The 21,431-nt window shown below is 43.8% G+C and overlaps 1 protein-coding gene across 33 annotated transcripts in view; it reads left to right on the top strand.

Annotated features, from left to right (window-relative positions):
• The window catches only part of celf6 (CUGBP Elav-like family member 6), a 974,597-nt gene that overhangs the window by 822,328 nt on the left and 130,838 nt on the right, over nt 1-21,431 (top strand). The window lies entirely within an intron of this gene.

Genomic DNA, 21,431 nt, shown 5'->3' with positions numbered 1-21,431 from the left:
GGCTTCAATTTGTTGTCTCTTCTCCATCAGTCAAAACTGCTTTGACAAAAAGGAATGAACCCACACATTATACAGGGATATGTCCTGCTAGTATTTCAATCCTATGTCCCCAGCTGCAAAACTAAAGTGAGGAAGGGCAGACCTTTCTAAAACCCCTTTCACAACCTCAGGATGTCGCGTGGTGTTTTGCAACCAAGGTGTAGTAACTTGGTGGTTAGAATGTAGGAAAGGCAGCAGACAGTTTGTACTCAGCAAGCTCCCAATGTGAGAGTGGCCGGTTAATAATCTGCATTATTGATGGGGGTGGGGATTAAACATCAGCCAGGACACCAGCAAGAAGTTTGCCAATTTTTTTATTTAAGAAAATAGCAAACTCTACTGTCTTATAAATCTGGAGAGAAACCCTTGGGCATCAAGAGGTTTTGAATTATGAATTGTGAGGAGACAAATGTGTTGCCAATGTTTTCCACCTTGCACTCATCAGAGCAACTGCAAGAATACCAGGTTTTATTCGTTGTAGGCACTCAATTGGCCCACACTTGAAAAACCCTGACTAAAAATCACTCACTGTCAAATGTAAGGTGCTATGGTATGGAAGCTGCCAGCTATGAAGAGAGGTTGAGTAGGTTAGGTTTGTTTTCATTAGAAAACAAGACATTGATGGGGGGGACCTGATTGAGGTTTACAAAATCGTGAAGGGTATAGACAGGGTGGATAAAGACAAGCTTTTTTCTCAGGGTGAAGGATTCAATAACCAGAGGTCATGCTTTCAAGGTGAGAGGTGGAAAGGTTAAGGGGGATACACGGGGCAAGTACTTCACACAGAGGATGGTGGGTGTCCGGGATGCGCTGCCAGCAGAGGTGGTAGAGGCAGGCTCGGTAAATTCATTTAAGATGCATCTGGACAGATGCATGAGTAGGTGGGGAGCAGAGGGATACAGATGCTTAGGAATTGGGCGACAGGTTTAGACAGCAGATTTGGATCAGCTCAGGCTTGGAGAGCCGATGGGCCTGTTCCTGGGCTGTAAGTTTTCTTTGTTCTTTGTAATTCTGTAAGTGGGAAACACTTGCCGAACAATTCTGAGCATGCAAATAGCTATATTTCCATTTAATTTCAAAGAATGAGTCAAGCATGAAATGTGGCACATTGTAAGCAGCTCCCTTGGAACTATCTTCATTTATTCGCATTGACCTGTTCACTGGATAAAGAAAGGAATGCCATCAAGTCTTGAGCCTAGTTTGAATTATCAGGGAGCTTAAGAAGCCTATAGGTCTCTGTTGCTTTGTCCATGGCACTGCCTCATTCAATCAGAGTCAGCTTGCCAACCAATCATTAGCAGTGTAAGTTGTTGTGGTTGTTGAAATTTGGCTTTCTTGCATTTTGGCCTGATGACAAGATTTAAACTTCAGCAACATCTCTCTCTTTCTAGTGATGATCAAAAGATGCAGGATAAAGGTTTACTAATAGGTACATAATTTCGACCATAGATTGACAATTAGTTTATTTACTTTGTTAATGGCTTATTTAAGTTCTAGTAAGTTGTATGTAGCTGTGTTTATTCCTGTAGTTCAGATATAGTTATAAAAACAGAAGCAGAAATGTGCTCTTCTTCCTCCTCGTTTAACTTTCTTCCTACTGCTATTCCAAATTAAAGCAGGTTCACATTCCTGTGAAAAAGGGAATTAAGTTCTATGCTCATATCTTAGTGGTTTCTGCAGTTTTGGTTATCAAGAGGTGAATTTGTCTCATCTCACGAGGCTCATATCACTAAACATTGTCTTGTTCATTCTGCCAGCAGATTTATGGACTCCTCCCTTTGCAGTGGTATGATTCCATACCGTGGGCAATTTTACAATGTAAATGCAGGAAGCCAAAGTTCTTCTCTAAATTAAGCAAGTCAAAGTCCTTCTCTATCAGGAGAACTGCAAAAGCACAAAACTTAAAAGAGCACAATTCATTATAAATGGACAGCATTACGACTCAGAACAACATAGCTCTCCAGTGTTATGGGGAGCAGTTTACAGCCCTAGATTTTGGAAGGTACTGAGGTGATGGGGGGGGGGGGGGGCATTAAAATAAAACAGTTGACCAGCCCACTGTGTTCCCACCTACCCCTTCACAGACCTCTCTCCCATATTCCAGTTGGTGGATAAGACCTCATTTTTTTAAATATCCAGAGTGTTCTTGTACCATTTACAAAGGATATTATTAAGCTGGAGAGAGTTCAGAAGAGATTTACCAAGATGTTACCGGGACTAGAGAGTTTGAGTTATAAGGAGAAGCTGGATAATCTGGGATTTTTGTTACTGGAGCGTAGGAGGTTGAGGGGTGACCTTGTAGAGGTTTAGAAAATTATAAGGGGGAGGATAAGGCGAATGGCAGGTGTCTTTTCCCTAGAGTGGGGGCTTTCAAGACAAGGCGGCATATTTTTAAGATGAGAGGAGAAAAATTTAAGAAGGACATGAGGGACAAATTTTTTTCCAGAGAGAGTGGTTCATGTGAGGAATGAACTTCCAGAGGGAAGTGGTGAATATAGGTACAGTTACAACTTTAAAAAGATAAGTCCATGAATAAGAAATGTTTGGAGGAAAATGGGCCAAGCACAGGCAGGTGGAACTAATTTAGTTTGGGATTATGGACTGGTTGGACCAAAGATCTGTTTCCAAATGGTGCCTTATGGCTGTATGACAACTGAATGCTTGTGTGTCCCATCATTAAATCAGCAATGGTATTCCTTCTCATCTGTTAAGCACACCAGTAAATCACCTTCATTTTCCAAATGATTAATTTATGTTAAAGCCCAGAAAAGACAATGCAAACTATCAAATGTGAGGAATAGGTGTGGAGAGGGTGAAAAAGGTTTAAAGCAAAATATAGTCTGAAGGAGACATAAAGCACTCTACCTGTGCTCTCCAAGGGCATCGAGAGTATCAGTAGTCACCATGTGCTTCCTCTCCCTTATTGGGTCAGTTAGAATTCAGGGTTTCTCTTAGTTTCTGATTAACCTGTCATTTCCCATCTCTGGAGTGAACGGGACTTGAACCCAGCCCTCATGCATCAGAGGCATGATCACTACCGCAGAGCCAGAAGGACCTATAAAGCATCGGTAAGGTGTCAGCCTGGCCACTTGCAGGCCAATTGAAGCCAGTAAGCTGTCAATTAAAAGCCACATTCTCCCTCTACACCAGAATGAGGGGATCAGGTCATTCATTCACAGAATGTGAGTATCATTAGCTCGGACAGCATTATTGCTCATCCCTAATTGCCTCGAGATTTGATTGAATTGATTGGCTTATTGTTGTCACATGTATCAAGATACAGTGAAAAGTGTTGTCTTGCATACGATACAGGCAGTTTGTGTCATACAAAGTGCAGAATGCAGTGTTACAGCCACAGAGAAGGTGCAGTGAAAGAGATCAACATTAACATTTGAGTGGTTCGTTCATAAGTCTGATGACAGCGGGGAAGAAGCTGTTCTTGAATCTGTTGGCGCCTGTTTTCAAACTTATATCTTCGCCCCGTTGGAAGAGGGTATAACCGGGGTGGGAGGGGTCTTTGATGATTTTGGTCACTTTCCTGAGGCAGCCACATTACTGTAGGTCTGGAGTCACAAGTTGGCCAGACCAGGTGAAGACAGTTTCCTAGGTTTTTATAACAATCAACTTCATTATTATCATTAGACTCTCAATTCTATTTTTCATATCAGATTCAAATTCTGTCTGATTCCCTGTAAGGCTGCATGAGGTCTGTGGATTGGAACTCAAGTTCTCTGAATTAATAGTCCAGCGATAACACCACTGGGCCATCATTCTGTCTTCTCTCATCATGGCATCTTGATGTAACTTGCCTTCTCTTCTATTCTTTGGTTCTGTCACACATTTGGGCATTCACACTGGTTTCTTTTTTACTTATGGACGAGTCCAAACCAAAGGGTCATGAGTGTAATGAAGTCTCTTATAAATTCAGTCAGGAACTCAGGAGAGAGACTGCCATAGCGAGAGAACGGGCAGAAGTGGGTACTGCAGATGCTGGAGATTAGAGTCAAGATTAGAGTGGTGCTGGAAAAGCACAGCAGGTCAGGCAGCATCTGAGGAGCAGGACAGTTGACATTTCGGGCAAAAGCCCTTCATCAGGAAAGGCTTTTGCCCGAAACATCGATTTTCCTGCTCCTCGGATGCTGCCTGACCTGCTGCGCTTTTCCAGCACCACTCTAATCTTGACAGCAAGAGAATGGCTAGAATGCTATGATCACGAGAGCAAGGAATGTTGGACGGGAATAGCACAGATATGTTTCAGGGAAACCTCGATAAGTGCATGAATGGAAGAAAGAAATAGAAGCAGGTGTTGCTAGAGAAGGCCGCAAAGGACTTATTTCGAAAGTAAGAACCAACAAAGATCAATTCAGCCAAAATACTCGTTCTAAGCTATGCATTCCAAATGTAAGAACATAGATGGCCATTCAGCCCCTCCAGCTTGTTCCTCCATCCAATGCGATCATGGCTAATCTGAGGCCCATCTCCATACACCTGCCTTGGGCCCATATCCTTTAATATCTTTGCATAACAAAAAATTACCGATCTCAGTTTTTAAAGTTCATAACTGCAGTTTGTAGAGGAGTGTTCCAAAAATCTACCACCCGTTGTGTGTAGAAGGGCTTCCTAACATCTCTCCTCAGTGGTCTGGCCGTAACCAATACAATATCAATGGAACATTGGAAACTCCTGGAGTCAAAAATGCCTGTCCCTTGAATAAATAGTGAGAAAAATGACTGTAAAGCATAGTCATGTGGACCCTCATCACGGAAATGCCTGTAAGATCAAGACAAGAGGCATGCCAAAGAGAGTCAAGAGTGTGCCACTGGAAGAGCACAGCAGGTCAGGCAGTATCTGAGGAGCAGGAGACTCGACGTTTCAGGCATAAGCCCTTCATCAGGAATGCTGCCTAACCTGCTGTGATTTTCCAGCACTGCACTATCGACTCTGACCTCCAGCATCTGCAGCCCTCACTTTCTCCCCATATGCCAAAGAGAGAAAAGAAATTTTAAAGTTGCTTTATCATTGCAGAAACCACAAAGGATGAATCAGAGGATGTAATATGTCAGAGTATTATCGCATGGAATAGCAGTAATACTGGATAACTCTGCTGAAATGCAGACCTTAATGTATTCAATGCTAAAAAGTATACGTCCTTCAATTATAAAACTATCAAGTCATTGGGAGTGGAGAGTCGGGGTTAAACATTATAAGGAAGGATTTGTTTTGCCTGTTTTGCATTCTGATTTGATTGAGTGGCGCATAACATGTTTTCCAGTGCTGTGATTGTTAGCAGCTTTGACAGATTACATTAGACATCACAGTATGAGGCAGCACCTACAAGATGATACTCCTGTGGGAAGGGAATCAGAGATAGAAGGGAGATCTCCGAAATCCTATCAGTTCAAATCTGAGCCAAATTCCAATATAATGGAGCATGCGTGGATTCAGAAGCTGATGATTCCTGGCATGAAGGAGCTATATGTACTTTTATGCATTTTACAATCCTGATATAATACAAAAAAATTGCTGAAGCTGAAGACCTGAAACAAAGTCAGAACTTGCTGGAGGTGCGGCATGGTGGCTCAGTGGTTAGCATTGCTGCCCCACAGCACCAGGGACCTGGGCTTGATTCCAGCCTTGGGCGACTCTCTGTGTGGAGTTTGTACATTCTCCCTGTGTCTGTATGGGTTTCCTCCAGGTGCTCCAGTTTCCTCCCACTGTCCAAAGATATGCAGATTAGGGTGGATTGGCCATGCTAAATTATTCTGTAGCATCCAGGGCTTTGCAGGGTAGATGGATTAGCCATGGGAAATGTAGGGTTACAGGGATGGAGTGGACCTCCCTGAGATGCTCTTCAGAGAATTGGTGTGGACTCAATGGGCCAAACAGTTTGCCCCCACACTGTAGGGATTCTATGAAATCTATGGGAGTTGTTCTGAAGAAGGGTCATTGGTTAACTTTGCTTTCTCCCCACAGATCTGCTGAGTTTCTCCAACAATATCTGTTTTTGTTTGCAATCCTGATGCCTGCCTCAATGTCTGAGATGGCAGATGAGTGCAGTTCCATGATGGCCTGCAGAAAATAGGCATGAGATCTGATTGCTCCAGTATCGTAGTGTGGCTGATTCCTTGCTTTTGCGAAGGAAGATGACTGTGAGCTCATACCAGCATTTTGTAAATGATATTTGAGTAGCCTGGGGAAGGAGAAGAGGAAAAGTGTACATGACTATTGTGATTTCTGGTGATAAGTTCTCTATGACTAATGGTCTCTCTGCTGGCGATAGTGGTAGTGATTAGAAATGTCTCAGTAAATATCCACAGGATTTGATTTCTTGTGAACTGAAATCTGCAATCAATGTTTTTCTGCTGTAGGTACAAACTATCTCATTCCCCTTGTCCAAAAAACGCATAGACACTTTCTGATTTTCCATAAGACTTATGAGGCCTATGATTCCTTGTCAATCTGGGAGTATTTCTGAATGATTATTGTTCATAGAATCATAGAAGAATACTGCACACATTTAGGACATTTACAGTCAAAGAATCAGAGAGTCATACAGGATGGAAACAGACCTTTCGGTCCAACCAGTCCATGTTGACTGTAATCCCGAATTAAAGTCATCCCACCTGGCCCATATCCCCCCAACATATCCTATTCATGGACTTATTCAAATGCTGTAACTGTACCCACATCCACTATTTGCAGGAAGTTTGTTCCATGCGTGAATCGCACTCTGTGTGAAAAAGTTGCCCCTCGTTTCTTTTTAAAATCTTTCTCCTCTCCCCTTAAAAATATGCCCTATGTCTTAAAATCTTTAGCATGAGGGAAAAGACACCTGCCTTTCATCTTATCAATGCCTTTCATGGTTTTATAAATCTCTATAATGTCATCCCTCAACCTCCTATACTCCATTGAGAAAAATCCCAGCCTATCCAGCCTTTCCCTATAACTCGAAGCCTCCAGTCCCAGAAACATCCTGGTAAATTGGATTTTATTGGTAGAGGAATTGAGTTCCGGAGTCCTGAGGTCATGTTGCAGTTGTATAAGACTCTGGTGCGGCTGCATGTGCAGTTTTGGTCACCATACTATAGGAAGGATGTGGAGGCACTGGAACGGGTGCAGAGGAGGTTTACCAGGATGTTGCCTGGTATGGTAGGAAGATCGTATGAGGAAAGGCTGAGGCACTTGGGGCTGTTTTCATTGGAGAAAAGAAGGTTTAGGGGTGACTTGATAGAGGTGTACAAGATGATTAGGGGTTTAGATAGGGTTGACAATGAGACCCTTTTTCCACGGATGGAGTCAGCTATTACGAGGGGCATAGCTTTAAATTAAGGGGTGGTAGGTATAGGACAGATGTTAGGGGTAGATTCTTTACTCGGTGAGTCGTGAGTTCATGGAATGCCCTGCCAGTAGCAGTGGTGGACTCTCCCTCTTTATGGGCATTTAAATAGGCATTGGATAGGTATATGGAGGATAGTAGGCTAGTCTAGGTTAGATGGGCTTGGATCGGCGCAACATCGAGGGCCGAAGGGCCTGTACTGCGCTGTATTTTTCTATGTTCTATGTTCTAAATTGTTTCAGCACCCTCACTGGCTTAATAATATCCTTCCTGTAACAGAGTCCATTTGGTCCCTGTTACTTCTGCTGGCTGTTTCCAGCTATCTGTCTGATCCCATTCACTGTTCCTTCCCCACAACCCAGTCTGAGTATGTATTTCATATTTGAAGGCTGCTGTTGAATGGTCAATGCCTTCAAGGAAATTTGGATCAGAAACAAATACTACCTTTGCCCAGGGCAAAACAGCCTGCTTTATCAGTACCACATCCAAAAACAGCCACTCCCTCTACCACCGATGCTCAGTAGCAGTTATCTACAAGAGGCACTGCAGAAATTCATCAAAGATCCTCAAACAGCGCCCTGCAAATCTATGACTTCTTCCATCTAAAAGTCCAAGGGCAGCAGATGCGTGGGAACACCACCCCCTGCAAATTCCCCTCCGAGCTCCTCACCATTCAGCATTAGAAATGTATTACTGTTCCTTCAGGATTATTGTGTCAGAATCTTGGAATACCTCATTCCTGATGAAGGGCTTAGCCCGAAATGTCGATTCTCCTGCTCCTCGGATGTTGCCTGACCTGCTGTGCTTTTCCAGCACCACACATTTTGACTCTGATCTCCAGCATCTGCAGTTCTCACTTTCTCCTCCCTGAGGTGTGAAGAGAACCTGGATCAGTTAGGACTGTATTGACTGGATTTTAAAAGGATGAGCAGTGAATCTCACATAAACCAATCAAATTCTGACAGGGTAAGCACAGGAAGGATGTACCTCATGACCAGGGAGTTTAGAACTTAGGTGTTACGGTCAAAGGTGTTTTGAAAAATTCATTGATGGGATGAGGGAAACCCAATCCGGAGGGCAGTTAAGAATCAACCACATTGCTGTGGGTCGGGAGTCACATGTAGGCCAGATCAGGCGAGGATGGCAGTTTTCTTCCCTAAAGGACATTGATGAACCAGATGGGTTTTTCCTGACAATCGATTCATGGCCATCATTAGATTCTGAATTCCAGATTTTGTTTCTTTTGACTGAATTCACATTGCACCCTCTGCCATGGCCAAGATTCAAACCCAGGTTGCTGGATCATTTCTGGGTCTCTAACTATCCAGCAACGCTACCACCCTGGGGTTAATTGTTTAGGACAATTTAGAAATGTCTTCTCCCGGAGAGTGGTGAGCCTGTGGGATTCTCTGCCAAAGAAAATAGTTGAGGCAAGAAGGGTGAATGTTTTCAAGAAGGGGTTAGGTTTTTTTAGGACTAAAGGGATCGAAGGACCTGAGGCGAAAGTGGCAACAGAGTTGGATGACCGTCGATTGCGATGGTGTTGATTCGTGGAATAGACTCTATGAGCTGAATGACTTAATGCTGGTCCTGGTTTCTATATTCTACAGGGCTGGGCAAATAAGTCATTAAGAGTAAAAACAATGACTGCAGATGCTGGAAACCAGATTCTGCATCAGTGGTGCTGGAAGAGCACAGCAGTTCAGGCAGCATCCAAGAAGCAGCGAAGTCGACGTTTCGGGCAAAAGCCCTTCATCAGGAATAAATGAGTCATTGGTTCACACATGGAGAGGAATGAAATGATAACCATACAGAGGATACAGCAAGCAAAAGCTAGCTGTTTTTTTCTGACTCATCATGATTTGAGCATCATGACTTGCCACGAGTCCCACCACTCCTACCCCAGAATTTAAATCCCAGGGAGAGCTATAAGGCCAATAAGAGGGAAAATTATTAACTGGGAAGCATGTAGTGTGCAACAGGAGGCTGATCTCCTTCAGTCTATTTCCCACTTCCCTCTATCCCTTAATTCCCTTGATGATTCGTATTTGGGAAGTCTGAAATGAAAACAGAAACTGCTGGAAGATCTGGCACCTTCTTCAATGTCGAGTAATGGTAGGTGCACTGTGTACCCTGATCCACATCACTAGCTAGCCAAATGTAAATAATGAGAAAATGCTACAAGGAAAATAATCTTCTCCAGCACAGTGCTCTGCGAGGGGAGAAAAATGCAGACGTGGGAGTTGAAAGCAATCTCCTTTGGTCAGAGTTTCAGTTGCTGTCCCGTCAGATTTGATTAGTGTAAGTTTGAGGAAGCATATAGCTCAAGCGAAGACTGTCATGTCACTTGGTATCAGACTCCAAACCGATGCACAGACCCTGGCGTTTAACTTTATCTCAACTTGCTTCTTTTATTAGAAAAATAACTTCAAAACTGAAATCACTGAGATGAGTTGACGATGGGCAACGGGAAAACAGAGCAAGGGAGAGGGTTGCTTTTGTGCAGAGGAGCATAGGAGCTGTGAATCGTCTGTTCGAAATCAGGATCCATCGAGTCATAATAGGTCAACAGCACAGAGAAAGGTCCATCAGACGCTTGCTTCTGTGCTGGGCAAAAATAAGCAGCTAATTATTCTCCTCCCATTTCCCCAGGAGCCATTTACTTTAGATGCACTTTAATGGATGAGCTTGAACTTGGGATCCATGGGGTACAGTGCAAATGTCACTGGCTTGGTAATCCAATCAAGGTCATTGGACATGGGTTCAAATGCTGTCCCCACCACCACCCCCATGAGAGAGAGAGAGAGAGAGAGAGAGAGATAGAGAAAAACATACACATACAGGCAAACACACAGACATGCAAATACATACACACAGACATGCAAACACACGCGCACATGTGCAGACACAGACACACACGTAGACACATAGGAATGGCATGGTTGCTCAGTGGTTAGCACTGCTGCCTAACAGCACCAAGGACCTGAGTTCAATTCCTGCCTTGGGTGACTGTCTGTATGGAGTTTGCGCATTCTCCCTGTGTGGGTTTCCTCTCACAGTCCAAAGATGTGCAGGTCAGGTGGATTGGCCATGCTAAATTGCCCGTAGTGTTAGGTGCATTAGTTAGATGGAAATGGGTCTGGGTGGGTTTCTCTTCAGAGGGTCGGTGTGGACTGGTTGGGCCAAAGGGAGTCTAATCTAAAAATATATACACACACACACCAATTAATTTAATTTAAATCCAATTAATAAAATCTGGAATGGAAAGTTTGACTTAGTGATACCAGCCGTGAGGCTTCTGTCAACTGCAATTAAAAAAAACCCATCTTGATCCCAAAGTCCCTTAGGGAAGGAAACCTGCTGTCCTTACCTGGTCTGGTCTACCTGTGACTCTAGACCCACAGTGATGGGGTTGACCTCTGGAATGGACAAGCAGGCTGCTCAGTTTAAGGGCAATTAGGGACAGGCAACAAACATTGGTCTTCACAGCAACCGAAGAAGAACCCACTCAGACCCATTCCCCAACCCTATATCCACCCCTAACTAATGGACCTCACCTACACATCCCTGAACACTATGGGCAATTTAACACAGCTAATTCACCTAACCTGCACATCTTCAAATTGTGGGAGGAAACTGGAGCACCAGGAGGAAATCCACGTGGACATGGAGAGAATGTGCAAACTCCACACAGACAGTTGCCCAAGGCTGGAATTGAACCTGGGTCCCTGGTGCTGTTAGGCAGCAGTGCCAATCGCTGAGACTCGTATTCTTCAACTCTCCCTCAAACACTCTCTGCTTCCCGCTCTTTCTTTAATGTATTCCTTAAAATCTCTCACTTTCAGCGCATTTTTGCTAAATATCCCCACTATCAACATTCTGGGGGTTACTATTGACCACAATCTGACCTGGATCAGCAACATAAGTACAGTAGCTACAAGAACAGGTCAGAGACTAGGAACTTTGCAGCAAGTAACTCACCCCAAAACTCCCCAGAGCCTGTCCACCATCTACAACAGTAAGTCAGGAGTGTGATAGAATACTCCCTGTTTGCCTGGATGGGTGCAGCCCCAACAACACTTAAGAAGCTTAACACCACCCAGAACAAAGCAGCCCACTTGACTGGCACCACATCGAACTCCCTTCACCACCGACCCTCAGTAGCAACAGTGTGCACTGTCTACAAGCTGCACTGCAGAAATTCACTCCAGATCCTTCAACAGCACCTTCCAAACCCATGGCCACTTCCTTGTGGATGGACAAGGGGGTGAGATACAGGGGAACACCACTCCCTGCAAGTTCCTTTCCATCCTGATCTGGAAATATATCTCTGTTCCTTCACTGTCACTGGGTCCAAATTCTAGAATTTCTTCTCTTATGGCATTGTAGGCCTACCTACAGCACCTGGGCTGCTGCAGTTCAAGATGGCAGCTCGGCATCACCTTCTCAAGGACAACAGTGAATTATGGCCCAGCCAGAGATGCCAACATCCATTGGCAAACAAGAAATGTCTTTGACTCAGCATGCGTTCTTGTTTGATTACACCCTGGTGAAGTGCCTACTAACCTTTGCATCTTCTGGTTGCACCTCTTGTTTTCATTTCTGCTTAACCATCGAGAGTGAGGAACAATAGCTGGCTTATTTCTCCCCTGTAGTCTCAGGCCAATTCAGTGCAACATGTTCTTGCATCCAAGATGCTGTGATATTTTTCACTTGGCTGGATGACTGAAGATCCATCGACACTCAAGAGACTCAACACCATCAGAAACAAAATCAGAAGGTGCTGGCAGGGTGGCACAGTGGCTAGCACTGCTGCCTCACAGTGCCAGAGTCCTGGGTTCAATCCTCACTTCAGGCAACTGACTGTGTGGAGTTTGCACATTCTCCCCGCGTCTGTGTGGGTTTGCTTCGGTTTCCTCCCAAAGTCCAAAAACGTGCAGGTTAGGTGAATTGGCCATGCTAAATTGCCCGTGGTGTTAGGGGAATGGGGCTGGGTGGGTGGTGGGTCAATGTGGACTTGTTGGGCCGAAGGGCCTGTTTCCACACTATAAGTAATCTAAAAAAAACACAGCAGGTCTGGCAGCATTTGTGGAGGGAGAGGAGAGTTGATGTTTTGGATTCAGTGACCCTTTGTCAGAACCAAAACAAAGCAACCCGCTTGATTGGTGCCCCATCCATACCTTCAATTCTGACTCCCATCACTACCGACGCAGGAGGGTGTATGTTCACGGCACAACTCATCCAACCTCCCACAACGCCCTTCAAACCCCCAACCTCTGCCTTCAGATGGACAACATGGCAACATCCAACCTGTGAGAACACTGCCACCCACTGGTTTCGGTCCAAGCTGCACCCCAAGAGTAGCACAGTGGCTCAGTGGTTAGCACTGCTGTCTCACAGCTCCAGGATCACAGGTTTGATTCCACCCTCGGGTGACTGCCTGCGAGAAGTTTTCATGTTTTCCCTGAGTCAACTTGGGTTGCCTCTGGGTTCTCCTGTTTCCTTCCACAGTCCAAAGATGTGGATTGGCCATGCGAAATTGCCCATAGTGTCCAGGGATTTGTAGGGTGGGTGGGTTAACCATGGGAAATGAAGGATTACAGGGATGAGGTAAGTCAGGGTGCAATGCTCTTTGGAGTGTCTGTGTGGACTCGATGGGCCAAATGGCCTGCTTCCATACCCTAGGGATGCTATGATCCTGACTTTGAGTTTTACCGCTCTTTACTAGCATTCTGTCAAAACCTTCCTCATAACCCTGTGAGTGTACCTACACCATAAGTATTGCAGTGTTTCACTACCACCATCTGAGGGCAATTAAGGATGGACAAAAAATGCTGACCTAGCCAGTGAAGCACACTTTGCATGGAAAAAGAACTAAACACCTACCGAGACGGGAAATTTGCAACATGATTTAGGAAACTAGCCTCAAAACAATGAGTCTGTAAAACAGAAAAGAGATTTTTGAAGCAATTTTTCTCCTTATTCCAGGAATTTAACCTCAAAGCCTTTCCGTTTCGAAAGGAGATCCCAACGTTTCAGCGGGTCCCAAGACCCGGTGCTGGGGAGAAAAGAAAAACATATTGTCAGTGAATACACACATCTCTCCTGCCAGTTCTTACGAGCACCCATGAAACATACAATTTTTTTTCCTTTGATTTAAAGTGTCCCATTTTGTGGAGATGCTGTTTGATATGAGTGGCTTGAGGTCAGCTGGAATTATGGGAAAGGCTCTAGTTAGTTGAGTGTTTATAGCAATTTAGCGATTTTTTTTTTCCCCTGCCAGTGTAAGTGGGTGTTCTTTTATAGTAATCGTGGCTTGCCATGGCAACCGAGATTTGTCATTGTGAAGCGTAGCAGTGGTCTACCAGAATTATGTTAGTTATTAACAGAGACACTTTGTAGATACACATTTCACTGTTTCTGGCATTTCCACGGCCCGATCTGTGTAAATATTGGTAAACGAACAAAATGGAATTAAAATGCGTGTTGAGTAAAACATTTCATATCAAGAGCTGGGATGGTGTCTCTTTCTGAGTAGCCATTTGGTCCATCTGTAGCCAATTTGTTCTTTTTCAGCTGTAACTGTGGTCCACAGGGGAAGTCTGACTTGCAACTTTAAGCTCCAAGTCTGTGGTTCAAGTGTCAATTCCAGAGATGCAAGTATACAATCTGGACTGGGCCTTCTGGGCAGTTCTGACTGGACTGGCCTTTGACCTGCTGTGCATTTCTGGCACCACTCTAATAGACTCTGGTTTCCAGCATCTGCAGTCTTTGTTTTTACCCTCCGGGCAGCATTCAAGGCCTGCAGCACTGGTAGAGAAACAGTCTCTTACTTGAGTCATCAACTGGAGGCCTCATCTGCCATCTTGGGTGGACATAATGAAAACGAGAGGGTACAATATCGATCAAGAGCAGGGGCGTTCTCCTGCACGTCAATCAGCAGCCAGAAAGCCTGATTATGATCAGAATGCATTTTGTGGGAATGTTTTGTTTGCAGTGGTAACACCATGGAAGCTCTACCTTGCTTGTAAGGTGCTTGAGGATGTCTTAAAGTCATGAAAAATCCAATGTGTGTGCGTGAACATCATGATTCCCAGCCAAGCTGAAATGAAAACACAGGTGTAGCATCTGCCTGCAATAGTTCTGGGTCCAATGGAAAGGAGGAGAACGTGAGGAGTGCAGATACTGCAGATCAGAGTCGAGAGTGTGGTGCTGGAAAAGCACAGCAAGTCAGGCAGCATCCAAGGAGCAGGACATTTTGGGCATAAGCCCTTCATCAGGAGTCAATAGAAATGAAAACTATTAAGTCCACCATGATACTGTCAGAGCTGATAATGGGGCAAAACTTTGTGCATTGTAAACATAGAATCCCCCCAGTGTGGAAACAGGCCATTTGGCCCAACAAGTCTACACCGACCCTCTGAAGAGTAACCCACTCAGAACCTCTTACTCTACATTTACCCCTGACTAATGCACCGAACCAACATATGCCTGAACACTGCGGTAAACGTACCATGGCAATTCACCAAAAGTTGCACATCTTTGGATTGTGGGAGGAAACTCACACAGACACAGGGAAAACTCCACACAGACAGTCACCTGAGGCTGGAACCGAACCCAGGTCCCTGGCGCTGTGAGGCAGCACTGCTAACCACTGAGCCACCGTGCCACCCAGGGCTTGGGTCTGAAAAACCTTCTGGGGATCATTCATGGCAACATATGTGGAGAGTGAAGGAGTTAGCATCTGGAGTCCTGTGTGATTGTTTTTCAGAAGATGACTCACGTTGGATTCAAAACATTAACTCACGCGTTCCCCTCAAAGACGCGTGGACTTGCTGAGATTCTTCATCACTTTAATGTTTTTATTTCCAGCATCTGCAGTACCTTACTTTTATTTGGGGATAATTCATATTCACCTGAAAGGGCAGATGAAACTATGGTTTAACATCTCATCCAAAAGAAAGCACCTCCGACCTCTATAATAATGATTCATTTTATTTTTCGTCTTCCAATCTACCCTTGCAATTAATGAACCATTAAAGTGTTAATCGACTAGACTTTACAGGAGATCAATCAATAAATTACAGTAGCCCTTATGGATACAAAGACACAGCCACAATAGTCTGTACAATCCCTGTTCTATGAGCTACATTGCCACAGAGAGAATGTTATAGAGCAAAATGAAAATAGACTGTCAGCAGTAAAATGATTTCTTTTCAATTTCTTATCTTTGCCTAGGACTAAATGAAAACTCTAAATTACAGCCTGCTCTCCTTTTACCATGTAATCCCGAGTATTGTTGAAGTGATTGTGATGGAAGTTCTCCTGAAAAATGCTATTATTTTCCTCCTGAGTCAGTTCTGCCAGGCATTGGAAGAATTCAGTGTTCATCCTCAGGGTTGGGTTGGTACAGCGAGTCACTCTGAAATGGTAGTCATAGAATATTTGCAGCAAGAATAGTTTTTTTAAAAATACAGGTCACTGAAAATTAGTGCATAGTCATTTTAAAAATGTGAAGTGAACACAAAAGAAGAGGGCTCGTAAACAAGGAATAGTTCTTGGATTCGAATGAAAGCAGTTGCCTGGTTTGTCACTCTGTTAATCCTTTTCCTGGTGACACCATTTGTATTTCATTTTAAATTATTTTGCATAATACAACTCACTGCAGGACCACGGTCCTTCATGTATAATTAAAAGAGGTACTTCCATCTCTGAGTTATGTTGTTCAACAATGCCCCAATGTTGTGGTCACCTCCTGTGCATTAACTATTACTAACTTTGTGCCAATGATAGAATTATTCTGGAAAAGAGATCAAGGTCTTACAATATAATTAAACCTTTTTAATATCCTAGTAGACACCTGATAACAAAGATATAGGAGCTGATGATCATAGCCCTTGGAATTGGCTGCTCCTTTGTCACTGTATCACTCCTTTGCTACCCTTCAGAAATTCCTTTGTCTTTTCCTCTGCACAGTTTCACCATCAGTTCCACTCACTCCTCCTCCCTCTTTTTAGATTAGATTAGACTTAGATTAGACTTTCCAGCAAAAATAATCATCATTTCATGTTGCATTCCTCCAGCACTTTCTGTTTTATTATTTCAGATCTTTACCATTCACAGTCCATTGCTTTTGACTGAGTAATCAGTTGATCGCTCAAGTGCAAATGTTGGTCGATCTCTGTGACTTTAATTGAACAAATAACCAGGGTCGCAGTTCAATGCAGTTACACTTATTTCTAGAATCATAGAACTTAACATTTCTGATTCAGAGTCTTACTCGTTAGCTAGAGAACTGTGTTGTCTCTTTTAGGGAAAACTTCCTAGAATTGACTGCAGCAATTAAGTTGCCAGCAATAGGAGTTGCGTGAGATTTAAGACTTTTGTAGATAGAATTCCCATCCTGGGAACTGCCAGCCAGTCAGAGACTGACAGCTGTCTGTTGCTCATCAGCGCCACTGAGACCAGTGGTCACTGCCAGTACTACACCTGCCAGAAACCTTGAATCGACAGAGGACCATACCCCCTCCAAATTAAAGGTCTGACCGAATGGGATAGGAAGGCCAAGGTAGGAGGGGTCTTGCAGTGGAGTAGTCGAGAAAGCAAAGGGATTTGAAGAAAGGGAAGGGCAGTGGGCCTTTGAAGGGGTGCCCCTTCCCAATGCTGATCCATCAGTCACTGTATGAGGTGGGGGGTGCAGGCATTGCCTGAAGCCCACAAGCAAATCCATCGTGGCTCTCTGCATACTGCTCCTGGTTCAGGAATGCACAAAATGTCGACTCTCCTGCTCCTCGGATGCTGCCTTACCAGCTGTGCTTTTCCAGTACCACACTTTTTGACTCTTTTATATATTCCCCAATTGACCTGCTCAGGGCATACTGTGGGAGCAGGTGGGACTTGAACCTGTGTTTTCCAGTCCAGAGATACCACAGCACTTCAAGAGCCTTCTGTGTCAAGCTATCAAGTGGGCATGGATCAACCACACAAGATTTCAATGACCATCTGGTTAAAAAGGCTATCCAAGAGGTACCTGCTACCCATGACTTATGCAGAGCTGTGGAGATAGGAGGATCCTCCCTCTACACTCTGCTGACTGTGACAATGCTATGGCTTTAAGAGGTGTGTTTTGTCCTGTTTGCTTTGAAGAGAGAGTTTGAATAAGAGGTGCTGAGGTGACATAAACAGCTTGTGAGGCCTTAAGTTTTTTTTCAAAGTTGAAGCAGTAGAAGCAGCCTGGATGGATGTGGCCAGTTCTCACAGATCAAGATTTCTAGTGGGTTTCTTTTTAAGCTCCAAGTAGTTCTGGTTGGTGAAGTCTCAGCAGGGTTGGAAGCTGCAGTAAAAGTCTACTGGCTGCTACTCTCTCTGAGTTTTCACTTGATATTTGTTTTCTCCCTCTGTGGCTGAAGTGCATGTGAGATAATCTGTGCCTGACTTTGCCTTTGCGGAGAGGTGTGTTTATGGGATGTTACTATATTGGAACAGTTAATTAGTAATAGGTACTGTATCCATTATTCTAGTTTTCCAATAAAGTTAAGTTAATCTAAGTTCTTGTTTCTTTTTTGTATAGGTCGTTCTGTTATAATGTGACAGTTGTGTTCCTCTGCAACCTTGTGCTATAGAAAATCATGCCATGGAAAACTGCGATAGAAAATCACCCTATAGAATACAGCTATAGGAAATTGTGCTATAGAATACTGCTATAGAAAATCATGCTATAGAATATTGCTATAGAAAGTTGGGCTCTGCAAAACTGCTATAGAAAGTTGCACTATACAATGCTGCTATAGAAAAGCACTCATTAGAATATTGCTATAGAAAATTGCACTATGGAAAACTGCTATAGAAAATCATTCTATAGAAAGTTGCACTATGGAAAACTGATATAGAAAATTGGACTATAGAATACTGCTATAGAAAATTGTGGCATAGAAAACTGTTATAGAAGATCATGCTATAAAATATTGCCATTGAAGATCACGCTATAGAATATTGCTATAGAAAATCGTGCTATGGAGAACTACTATAGAAAATCATGCTATAGAATACTGCTATAGAAAGTTGCACTATGGAAAACCGCTATAGAAAATTGCACTATAGAATACTGCTATAGAAAATCGTGCTATGGAAAACTGCTATAGAAAATTACACTATGGAATACTGCTATAGAAAATCCTGCTATAGAATACTGCTATAGAAATCGTGCTATGGAAATCTGCTATAGAAAATTGCACTATGGAATACTGCTATAGAAAATCCTGCTATAGAATACTGCTATAGAAATCGTGCTATGGAAAACTGCTATAGAAAATTACACTATGGAATACTGCTATAGAAAATCCTGCTATAGAATACTGCTATAGAACATCGCGCTGTAGAAGATCGCTAATAGAAAATCACTATACCCACTCAATAGAGAGTTTACATTATCCAAACAATGTCCACAGTTCGTCAATGGCGTTGTAGCCAATTCACACTGACAAAATGCACATTACAGCAGAACGACCTGTAATTTAACTCTAGTGTTTGAATAAATTGTGTTTTGTTTAACGTCAAGCAGTTTGACCAGTCCCATTGCATCTGGAACACAGACACTTCACGTTTGGCTTCAAAATAAGAAAAGGTTAGTGTCCAGGTGACCTTCATAAAACATGTTAAGGGGGTGTGACCTGGTCCATAGCAGTCCAAGTGCCCCCCATACCTCCAATCTCACTGCTTTGGACAATAAAATATCCACATAGAGCGGGCTCCTCTTGAACCAAGTGGTAAGATGCCACATGAAGATAAAAAGAAAGCATGAACCCCCAGATTCGTCCTCTTGAAGAGATTGTTGTGATTTGCATTGAAAAGATATTCAGCCACAAGCCGTTGTTAGACCCTTATGTAAATGCAGCATGAGTGAACATTTCCACTGTCTGTATGACCACCTCCTGATCCTGCTTGACTTCACTGCACTTTTTCCTTCTCTCCTCAGCTCTCTGAGGGGATATATTGAATTTTCTAGCTATGCATGAGGTGCAGCTTTGTAGAAGGCAGTTTCAAGCAAAAAAAAAATTCTATCAGGCAGAGCGAGGCCCTGATTTACGTTGCCAAGTTCATATTAATTCTCTCATTTAAATACATTCCTGCTGTGTTTTTCAGCTCAGTAATCTGGAATTACATTAATCGACAGTGGCCTTGGGAACAAGCACTTTGTGCAGAATATTTCTGGATCTGAGAGCTAGAAGGTTGGAGCAGAATGTTTCATTATAGCTGCACTCACTGTAAATAGGTTCAAATGAGTAAGGTATTAGCAGATGGAGTGCTGCAATTTAAAGTCACGATCAAGTGCGAGTTACTGCAAAAGGTTCAGGGTAATCGAACTGATTCCCTCTCCCTCTTCAGCTACCAGTTCTTAAAATGGCATTGATGACGATGGACTGCAATCCGTGGTTAAGTTCTGCAGTGGTTGCCATAGCCTTCTGGAGAATGGCGGGCCAGGAGACTCTCAGTCTCTTAGTGGCTCAGACAGAACCACATCAATTCAAAGTGGGACAGTACAGCGATGCTACACTGGAGGCAACAAAGCACTGATGATATCACCTAGAAAGGGGGCAGAATGCCTGCAACAAACCTACCAGCTCGTGAACAGACCAACAACAAATCTTACGGTCTGCCAACAGATGCCCAATGATATTAGATTAGATTAGATTAGATTACTTACAGTGTGGAAACAGGCCCTTCGGCCCAACAAGTCCACACTGACCTGCCGAAGCGCAACCCACCCATACCCCTACATTTACCCCTTACCTAACACTATGGGCAATTTAGCATGGCCACTTCACCTGACCCGCACATCTTTGGACTGTGGGAGGAAACCGGAGCACCCGGAGGAAACCCACGCAGACATGGGGAGAATGTGCAAACTCCACACAGTCTGTCACCTGAGTCGGGAATTGAACCCGGGTCTCAGGCGCTGTGAGGCAGCAGTGCTAACCACTGTGGCACCGTGCTGCCCAAGATGGTTAAGAACCCATGTCTGGGGATGTGCAGGCTAAGTGGGTTGGCCATGGGAAATGTAGGGTTATAAAGTGAGTCTGGATGGACTGCTTTCCAGAGGGTCGTTATGAGCTGCATAGTCTGCTTATGATTCTATCATTTCCCCCAACATTTGGCAATGTTTCATAATCATCATTAGACTCCCAATTCCAGAATTCTTTTTATTTTAATTCAAATTCCACCATGGTAGGAATCGAACCCAGATCCCCAGAACATTATCTGAGTCACTGGATTGACAGTCCAACAATAATGGCGGCACTGTGGTTAGCACTGCTGCCTTACAGCATCAGGGACCCAGGTTTGATTCCAGTGTTGGGCGACTGTCTGTGTGGAGTTTGCACATTCTCCCTGTGTCTGTGTGAGTTTGCTCTGGTTTCCTCCCACAATCCAAAGATGTGCAGGTCAGGTGAATTGGCCATGTTAAATTGCCCATAGTGTGAGGTTCATTAGTCAGAGGGAAATGGGTCTGGGTGGGTTACTCTTTGGAGGGTCGGTGTGGACTGGTTGAACCGAAGGGCCTGTTTCCATACTGTAGGGAATCTCATCTAGTAAATTTCTCAGGAGAAAGCGAGGTCTGGAGATCTGAGTTGAGAGGGTGGTGCCGGAAAAGCACATCAGGTCTTCGATTTTCCTGCTCCTCAGTTACTGCCTGACCTGATAAGTTTCTCAACGCCATTGTCCTGCTTTCTCCTCTGTCCAGGACATTCAGTATTCTGTATATTTCAATTAGATCTCCCCTAATACTTCTAAACTCCATCGAGTATAGATCCAGAGTTCTCAAATGTTTAGCTTTTCATTCTCATGGACTTCCTCTGAACACACTCCAGTGTCAATACATATTCCTGAGGTATGGGGCCCAAAACTGCCCACAATACTCCAAATGTGGTCTGACCAGACCCTTATAGAGCCTCAGTGATACATTCCTGCTTTTATTTTAAAGTTCTCTCAAAATCTTTGGTTTGGGTGGGGGACTGCATTTGCAATATGACCCTTACGCTCCATCTGGCACTTAGCAAAA

The sequence above is a fragment of the Hemiscyllium ocellatum genome, chromosome 42 (genome assembly GCF_020745735.1).
Source record: "Hemiscyllium ocellatum isolate sHemOce1 chromosome 42, sHemOce1.pat.X.cur, whole genome shotgun sequence".
Classification (NCBI taxonomy): Eukaryota; Metazoa; Chordata; class Chondrichthyes; order Orectolobiformes; family Hemiscylliidae; genus Hemiscyllium; species Hemiscyllium ocellatum.
This window is presented reverse-complemented; position numbering and strand designations above follow the sequence as displayed.